The sequence below is a fragment of the Symphalangus syndactylus genome, chromosome 14 (assembly GCF_028878055.3).
Source record: "Symphalangus syndactylus isolate Jambi chromosome 14, NHGRI_mSymSyn1-v2.1_pri, whole genome shotgun sequence".
Classification (NCBI taxonomy): domain Eukaryota; kingdom Metazoa; phylum Chordata; class Mammalia; order Primates; family Hylobatidae; genus Symphalangus; species Symphalangus syndactylus.
The window spans coordinates 16549288-16558596 of NC_072436.2; positions in this window are offsets into that span (position 1 = coordinate 16549288).

Consider the following 9309-nt stretch of genomic DNA (forward strand, 5'->3'; position numbering starts at 1 on the left):
TCCAACTCCTGATGGCTCACCAGGCTTCAGAACCCTGGCTCCAGGGCCAGGCCGGAGGCCCATGCCTGTAATCTCAGCACTTTGGGAGGCTGAGGTGGGCAGGAACTCCACTTGAGTTCAGGAGTTCGAGACCAGCCTGGCCAACATAGTGAAACCCCATCTCTACTGAAAAATACAAAAAATTAGCCTGGCGTGGTGGTGCACGCCTGTAGTCCCAGCTACTGAGGAGGCTAAGGCAGGAGAATCGCTTGAACCTAGAAGGCGGAGGTTGCAGTGAGCCGAGATCACACCACTGTACTCCAGCCTGGGGCAACAGAGTGAGACTCTGTCTCAAAAAACAACAACAACAAAAAAAAACCCTGGCTCCACCTTGGCTCTGTCCCCACCCCCCACCCATCCCTGGTTGTCTGTCCATAACTGGTTGGCCCCAAGGGGACACACTGTGACCCGAAAAACTTAGGGTGGCAGGGAGGGGAGTGAGCAGAGACTGGACAGAGTGGAGCTGGGGTGAGCCAGACGGTGAAACTTAGCCCTGGAGCAGGCAGGTTGTGGGGAGGTGCTTGAGGGGGGTCCCACAGTCCTGCTCCTAACTCCCAAAGTGGCTGGAGCCAGGGGATGCAAATCAGGCAGTGGGACCCAGCAGCCAGGAAGGGGTGCAGTCTGCAGCCCCCTAAAGAAGCTGCTGTCCTTGGAACCCAGGCGAAGTCTAAACTGGCTAATCACAAGCAGCTCCTGTCGCCATCTGATGGTGGCTGCGAGAACTGCCCGCTTTCTTGGACAGGCAAATCTGTTCTATCTCTGTGTGTCTAGAAGTGGAGAGGCGGCTGTATGCGGATCCTTCCAGATTCCCCAGCCAGTAGACCAGGAACAGGGGAAGGCTCCAGCCCCTTTGGAAGATTATCTGAAGGCTCCAGAGGGTGAAGCCCTCCAAAGGAGAGGAGGAGTGGATAAAAGGAGAGAGAGAGGCAGAAGTCACAGGGGAGGGCTGGGTGCAGTGGCTCAAGCCTATAATCCCAACACTCTGGGAGACGGAGGCATGAGATCGCTTGAGCCCAGGAGGTGGAGGCTGCAGACAGCTACGATCGTGCCACTGCACTCCAGCCTGGGAGACAGAGAGAAACCCTGTCTCTAAAAAAATAATAAAAATGTTTTAACAAGATGTCACAGAGGAGGAAATGGCACAGAGGCCAGCCTTCAGACCAGGCCACCCAGGAGGGACCAAGCGTGTCACGACTTGGCCTCTGTGGTCTCTTGGGCTCCTGGTTGGCAGTCGAGGAGACCCAGGGGGCTCTCAATGCCCAAGAAGGCCTGTAGCCCTGAGGCTGACCTGGGACTGTCCAGCTGCGCCATTAGCGTAAGCAGGCTGCAGCACTGTGACTCCACTGTCTGCCTCCGCTGGACTGTTCCAGGAAAGAGGAGGGGCTAGGTTGCAGGTGGGGAGTTGGGAAATGCCCGCCTTGCCTCTAGGACTGAGAGGACAAAGACAGGAACCTGGGTTTCACGCCTCCCTCCCCTCCCCTGAGTAAGGTTACATGCTTTACCTTAAGGCTCTGGGGTCAAGGGACACTGCCCCAGGGCTCCCAGCTGGCAGTGTTCCCCCTTTGTGAACATGTGTTTTGGCCATAGGTGCAGGAACCCGGGGTTGTGACCTTAAATACTGCTGAGGGGCCGGGCACGGTGGCTCACACCTGTAATCCTAGCACTTTGGGAGGCTGAGGCAGGTGGATCACGTGAGGTCAGGAGTTCGAAACCAGCCTGGACAACATGGTGAAACCCTGTCTTTATTAAAAATACCAAAAAATTATCTGGGCATGTTGGCAGGCGCCTGTAATCCCAGCTACTTGGGAGACTGAGGCAGGAGAATTGCTTGAACCCAGGAGGCGGAGGTTGCAGTGAGCCTAGATCGGGCCACTGCACTCCAGCCTGAGTGACAGAGCAAGACTCTATCTCAAAAATTAAAAAATAAATAAACAAATACTGCTGAGATCTCTAGCTTCTAGAGAATAGGAGAGTCAACTTTTATCGTGGGTGGTTTTTTGGGAGTGTATTAGTTAGGGTTCTCTAGAGGGACAGAACTAACATAGATGTAGATATAAAGGGGAGTTTATTAATGAGTATTGACTCACACGATCACAAGGTGAGGTCCACAACAGGCCATCTGCAAGCACAGGAGCCAGGAAGCCAGTCCAAGTTCCAAAACCTCAAAAGCAGGGAAGCTGACAGTGCAGCCTTCAGTCTATGGCCAAAGGCCCAACAGCCCCTGGCAAACCACTGGTGTAGGTCCAAAAGACCAAAAGAAGAACTTGCACTTCAATGTTTGAGGGCAGGAAACATCCAGCACAGCAGAAAGATGGAGGCTGGAAGACTCAGCCAGTCTGCTCTTTTCATACCTGCTTTTATGGTGCCCTCCCAGATTGAGGCTGGGTCTGCCTCTCCCAGTCCACTGACCCAAATGTTAATCTCCTTTGGCAACACCCTCATAGACACAATACTTTGCATCCTCCCATCCAATCAAGTTGACACTCAATATCAACCATCACAGGAGGTCAGAGTGTATATGTTGGGGTGGGGACTCAGAGTGTAGCAAAAACAGCAGCGACCTGGAGAGAGCTCTGTGGGGTGAAGCAGAAAGAGACATATAACTCCGGTGCAGCTTCCTGGTCCCGCTGACCACATTTGCTTACACAGATTCTGGCAGAAGTCTCAAACCTGGGTGCACGTGAAAATTCTTTGGGGGCCTTTGGGGGCGGGCATGGCGGCCCACACCTGCAATCCCAGCCAGTCAGGAGGCAGAGGCAGGATGATAGCTTGAGCCCAGGAGTCCTAGACCAACCAGGCAACACATGGAGACCCTGTCTCTAAAGAAGAAGAATAAAAACATCCACGCCTGAGTCCATGAGTGGAGCCCTGGCAGAGATTCCATGCCCTGAGGAAGAGGGAGGGTGCGAGGGCACTGCAGTGGGAGAAAAGAGGTTTCAGACACCAGACAGTGCATAGGAGGGGGTGGAGGAAGTGCAGAAGTCAACTGGTCATTCCAATTCAGGGAGATATTCTCCAACGCGGGACTACCTAAGCTCTCCGCAGACAAGGAGGGGGTCCCTTCAGGGAGGACTCAGCATGACAAGTCCCAGCCTCCTGCCGAATCCTGCCCATAAAGTTGGTTCTGAAAGTGAATAAATGAATGAATGAATGAATAGATGGATGAATAGACCTCTTTTTTCTCCATCCCAAGTGTCCCTGGCTCCCTTTCCCACCTGCCCCTTGTTATCCTGAGAGAGTCACATCTTTCAAAGGCCCACCCCTCGCCTCCCCCCAGACCTTGTTCGGGGACCCCTACCCCCACCCCTACATGACCTCACACTTGGACGGGCCGCCCCAAACCAGGGGACCAGGACGCGTCCCCCCAGGTCCGCCACTCCAACTGAGATCTAAGCACCACCATGCCCGCTAATGCCACCAGGTGGCGCTCGGTGCCCAGGCACTGCCAATTTGTTCAACAAACATTAATGGCTGCCCCCATTGAGCCAGGCACTGGGTCCAAAGATAGGGACATGAAGATAAAAATACCGCAATATCTCGTTTTCAGGAGCTCATGGTTTCATGGGAAACATGTAAACAAAGATGGGAAAACAAAGGATTGCCTTAAAAGGTGAGAGGCAGAAATCCCAGGGGCCTGGGTAGGAAGGGGCCCCTTCTATCAGATGCAGGGAAACGGCCAGAGACAGTGGCCCAGGGATCCTGGACACCAGCCCCGTGCCTCCTTCTCAGCCCACTTGCTCACTCTCCCCCTTGAGGAATTCGGGAAGGAGGGTGAATAGAACCCTTGAAAAATATGGAAAAAACATCCAGCCTGTCCTCAAATGGGTCCTCAGTTGTGAGGAAAGCTGGGGGACCACCACAGCCTTAGATCTCTTGACTCTTCTCTCTCCTACCCCAACCCCACACCACAGTCCCTCCACAAGCTCCCACCTCCACCACTGAAAAGGTGAGAAGGTGATGGCTTGAAAGGCCTCCTGGTCACTCAATCACCCAGCAACTTCTCCCGACTCCCCCAGGCAGTGGTGGAGGCAGCATTAACCCATCTCAGCCTCTCCTACAGTAGTGGGGCCCAAGTTTGGCTGATGTGACAAACACCTGGGGTACTGGCTGAGAATGCAGATTCTGGGACCTGCCTTGGACCAGCTGAATCAGGCGTCTCTCCAGTTGGGGACTGGGAATCTATCATTTTAACAAATGCATTCAGATGATTTCTAAAATCAGACAAGTTTAGGAACTGGAGTGCATGGGGGTTATGAGAACACCTGGCACTTCACGGGTGCCCAGGAGAGCACCCTCTTAACTTTTCTGAGTATGACCAAAGGAGAGAGTCCCCTACCGCAACCCAGGCCATCTCCCTGGCCTACTTTCTTTTTTCTTTTTTTTTCTTTTTTTTTTTTTTTGAGACAGAGTCTCAATGTGTCACCCAGGTTGGAGTGCAGTGACACAATCTCTGCCCACTGCAAACTCCACCTCCTGGGTTCAAGCGATTCTCCTGCCTCAGCCTCCCCAGTAGCTGGGATTACAAGTGAGCACCACCACGCCCGGCTAATTTTTGTATTTTCAGTAGAGACAGGGTTTCACCATGTTGGCCAGGCTGGTCGCAAACTCCTGGCCTCAAGCAATTCCCTTGCTTTGGCCTTGCAAAGTGCTGGGATTACAGGTGTGAGCCATGATGCATGGCCAACTAGCCTCACTTTCAAAGCCGGGACACAGCTGTCCTCAGGTGACCAAAGTCCCCATCAGTGAACCCTCATCCCCAACACAGGGACATGAACACAGATGCAGGGATGGGGGGGACTTTGCCCTTGCAGACCTCAGAGCAGGTCAGCATCTATGGACACTGTCAAGTAGCTGAGGAATTGGCACACACAGTAAGAGTTTCCCCTCAGAGACCCAGGACACCGGGCTGCAGTGAGTTGGGGAGATAGAAGCCTCAGATTGGAAGAGGTGACAGAATTGCGTGCCAGACAGACTTGGATACTAGGAGAGAGATCAGTGTGGGAATTGATGTTAATTAGAATGATGGCATGGAGCAGCCTTTGATAAATATGGATGAAAACCTGATGAACGAATGAATTAACGAGCCAAATGCTATTCCCATGTCTGTTGCTGTCTGCCCCGTGGGACACGGCATGTTTTATAATGATGAGCTGCACGCTGAGAAACAGCACAGCAATCTGCTCCACGGATGTAAATCTAATTCAGCCTTTGAAGAATCATTCAGCAAGGCTGGGTGGAGGGTAGGCACCCCATGCCACATACATGCAGTGAACATACACTCTCCGCCCCAGCCTCCTTGAAAATGCTCCCAAGGAGAGAATGAGTTGAAAATCTAGGCAGGCTAAAAGTTGGCCCATCTTTCTCTGGGGGAGAGATGAGGAAAGGGAGTGTGACCGAGGGTAGCTCAGTCTGGTCTTTGTGAGGGCTGGGACAGGGACGTCGCAGGCCACTGCAGCTGTTGATGGGGGGCCACTGCTACCTCTGGCCCCTTTTCTTTCTTTCAGATGAATTTTTTTAAAAAAATATGTAATTTATTTTTATGGAAAAGACAGAAAGGAAGGAGAGAGAGAAAGAGCAAAAGAAGACAGAAAAAATCTTCTTGTCCCTCATCTGCTTGGTACCAGTGGATTCTCACCCCCACATCCGGCCCCCTTTCCCCTCCTGCCCCCGGCCAACCCCCGAATGGTCCACTTTAACATCTGCTATGGTGCCTTTTGTCTCTTTCCAGATTTCCTATGCAAATACAGCCAACTGTGAATACACAGGGGGAGGGGGGACTACTAAAACCTCCCCCGTTAAGTCTGGAATTGGATTCTTCTGAAAATTCTGCTTTGCACGTCAGGGTGGCATGCAGTGGGGGTTGGGGCCAACAGTGCCACCTTCCTGGCTCACCACCTTCCTGGCTCTGATGACTGCCCCCAAATGGGCCTGGTGAAAGGACAGGGCGGGATCCTCCCCAGCTGGGACCGACTCGTTTTGTCTTTCCCACGCCCCACCCAGTGTGTGCGTGTGCGTGCGTGCGCGTGTGTGTGTGTGTAAGGGGTGGACCCTGTGGGCCAGGATGCCCCCTGACCTTCAGCCCTGACAGCCCCTGGGCTCACACGGTGGCCTCGGCCCAGCTTCTCCTTGGGAACCTCAGGCTGCCCAAGGACACCCAGTGCCTGAGTCTTTTTCTGGTGCCCCAGCTGGCCTGACTGCTAGTGATGGGCTTGTCCCCAGCATCCCCTGTCCCATCCCCTGTCCCAGCACCCACATCAGGGTGGGGGCACCCTACGGTGAGAAAGCCTGGCAGGTCACATGCTGCCGAAATACTGTCACAGTCCCCAGGGTCACAGTCCCCAGGCCAGCCTGAAGCAGCTGGCAGCGGCGGGGAGAAGGGGAGGCCAGCACCAGCGTTCTGGCTGCAGGGACCTCCGGCTCCAGGCCCCCAGCCCGTGTGGCTGCCTCAAATGCCCACCGTAAAACCCTCGGGGACTGGGTTTCCACCCGAGAGTTTGCCCCCAGGGGACATTTTGCCCTGTCCAGAGACATTTGTGGTTGTACGGTTAGGGGGCTGGCTGTGCTCCTGGCATCCAGTGGAGGGGGTCAGGGATGCCGCTCAATATCCTGCAGTGCCCGGGCCAGCTCCACTACACAGCGATCCGGCCCCAAATGTCGCTGGTGGAGCCGAGGAACCCTGGCCTAGAGCCAGACGGAAGGCAGCGGCAGGGCTCCCCTTGCCCTTGGCCTCACTACGTCCACCCGCGGAAACTCCACCACCCGGTGGGCCTCCGGAAGGGGATTCTTCCCTTGGGAAAAGGGGCCTGCTTCCCTGGCGTCACCTACCCCACCCCGTCCCTGCGGGGCCTGAGAGACACAGGGATGAATGCGGCCCCCGCAATCCCCGGCGGCTGCGAGGCCGGGCTCTGAGGGCGGGGAGGGGCGGAGCGCGGCGGCCCGGCCCCCAGACTACAGCAGAAGCTGGGACAGCTGGCTCCAGCCGCGGCCCCGCGGCGAGGATCGGGTTGCAGGGGCCGGGGCGGGGCTTGGGGTGGGGCACGAGAGGCGGCCTCGGGAAGGCTGGAGCTGGGGTGGCCGGGCCCTCGCTGGAGAGGCACGTGGGCTCGCCGGCTGCTCGGGCCCACCCCCACCTTTCCCCACCTCCCCGCTCCCCCCATCCAGGTGCGTGCGGAGGAGTGGGCTGTCTGCGGGTGGGGCTCCGGAGCCCCGCGCCCTCTCCCAACCCGGTGAGGTTAGGACGCTGGGTTAAGGACGGAGCGTAAAACCTTCCCTGGGCCCGGGCCCCCGCGGGCCCTCTCTTGCCGTCGGTGGAGTTGGGAGTGGGGCAAGCCACCGTAGCCTTTAGGTGAATCAGAAGAAGCCACTTCCAGGCCCCTGGCTTGGAGAAGCCTGCGGGGGTGAGGGGTCGGGGGATGGGGCGGACAACCGGCTGGGACCGGCCCCATTCACCCCCACGGGACCCAACTTCTCTCTCCAAAGCACAGCCAGGCGGTGACCCTGTGTCCGCCCAGTTCTGCTCTAGACTTTGAGTTGGAACCCCTGAGGGTGCATCTGCGGCACAGCCCTGGGACTTCAGGTCCCCTCTCCACTGCTGCGGACAACAACTCCAGGGCTTAGACAGAGCTGGAGACATCGGGGTGTATTTTACAGATGAGGAAACCCTTGCGGGGGTGAGGGGTCAAGGGAGCTGTCCAAGGCCACAGAGCTAGCTGGAGCCAGGCCCTGGTCCGAGATGCCCTGCCCGCCACGAAGGTGCCGCTTGGGAAGAGGATACCCGGGGAGGCTTGCTGAAGGCACCTGCCTGCTTAATCCCAAAACGCATTTGCGGGGACTCACATGGCCACTCCCACTTCAGCCCTCAGGCCTGCCCTGGCAAAGGAGGGCAGGGACCAGATCGCTCTCATCTCCACTCCCTCCTGTCCACCCAGTAGACAATGGACATTTGCTGGCGGAAAGCAGCTCCGTTCCAGCTCTTCAGCCTAGCTTCTTAGACTTCCTGTGCACCTGGTGACCCTCCTAACGCCTCTGCTAGCCCTTCTCCCCTGCCAGTCAGGGCACGGGCACTGCCAAGGGTCTGTCTCCTTAGCATCCTCTTCCAATCGCGGCAACCTGCCAAGCCACCCACTCTGGAGACCCAGGGCATGAGGCAGCGCAGAGGGAAGGGAGGATGTGGCACCAGGAGGTGCCAAACTGAAATCTGGCCAGAAGACCTGCTGGTCTGGGCAGGAAACCCTGGGCAGATGGTGCCTGGACGCTCTGCCTTGGCTGTGGCTTTCGTGGGGGTTACCTGGAGGGGACAGAATGCCAAACACAAACTCAGAGGGCTGGTACCCCCATTTTTCAGATGAGAAGACTGAGGAAGGACCAAGGGAGCTGCTGAAGGTCACAGAACTACTAACAGCCAGGATGTGAACCCGAAGCCTCTGATTCCAAAGTCATATTTTCTCCGTGCTGCAGAATTGCCTCCTGCAGCAAGGGCATGGGTCCCTGCTCCCCATCTCCTTCTCTGAGGGTACCGGTGTCTCCCTTTTAATCACCCACACCCCAGAGGGACGCGCCGCTCCAGCCTCTGCCGATCAACAACCTTTTTCAAGGAGGATGAGGTTAGAGCACTCCCAGTCTGGTGCAGATGCTAAATAATTCATGCAGCTACTGTGAACAGGGGCTGCAGCTTCCTGGAGGCCCCAGAGTGGAGACGGCAGACAGGAAACAAATCTTGGTCCCTGGCACCTGTGCCTGACCTTGGTGCATCCTCCGGGGCTAGTGAAAACGCTGGCCTTGGCGATAATGGCTTGGAGGGCCAAGAGACCCTTCCAAGCAGCACCCCCACGGGGCAGGCACTTAGCCTCCATTGCTTGCTCTCTTCTATGAGCTGTGGGGGGCTGACGAACAAGTGCAGGGCCCTGAGTGAACTGGAAAGCCAGGAATGGCACTCAGCAGGTCTTCATGGCCCGGGGGATTTATCAACCATCCCTGGCTCTGGTATGCCTTTCTGTGCACCGAGAATTTCACCCAGTGTGTGTCCTGGCTGCCTTTTCCAGCCATGCCAGGCAGCAACAGGGATACTTTCGGGGTCGCTTCCCTCCCCACCCACATCTTGTGTAGATGTCAGGGTTCTCTGGCCTTGACTGGTTGAGAGCTCAGTGGTTTTTGGAGGCCTGGTTTTCCCCTTAAAACAAATCCCCAACAGAGAAAAAGGTTAGTTGGAATCAAACAGCCTTTGCTGGTGTAAAAAGCAAGAAGTCTAGCAGGGAAATACACATGAAAAAA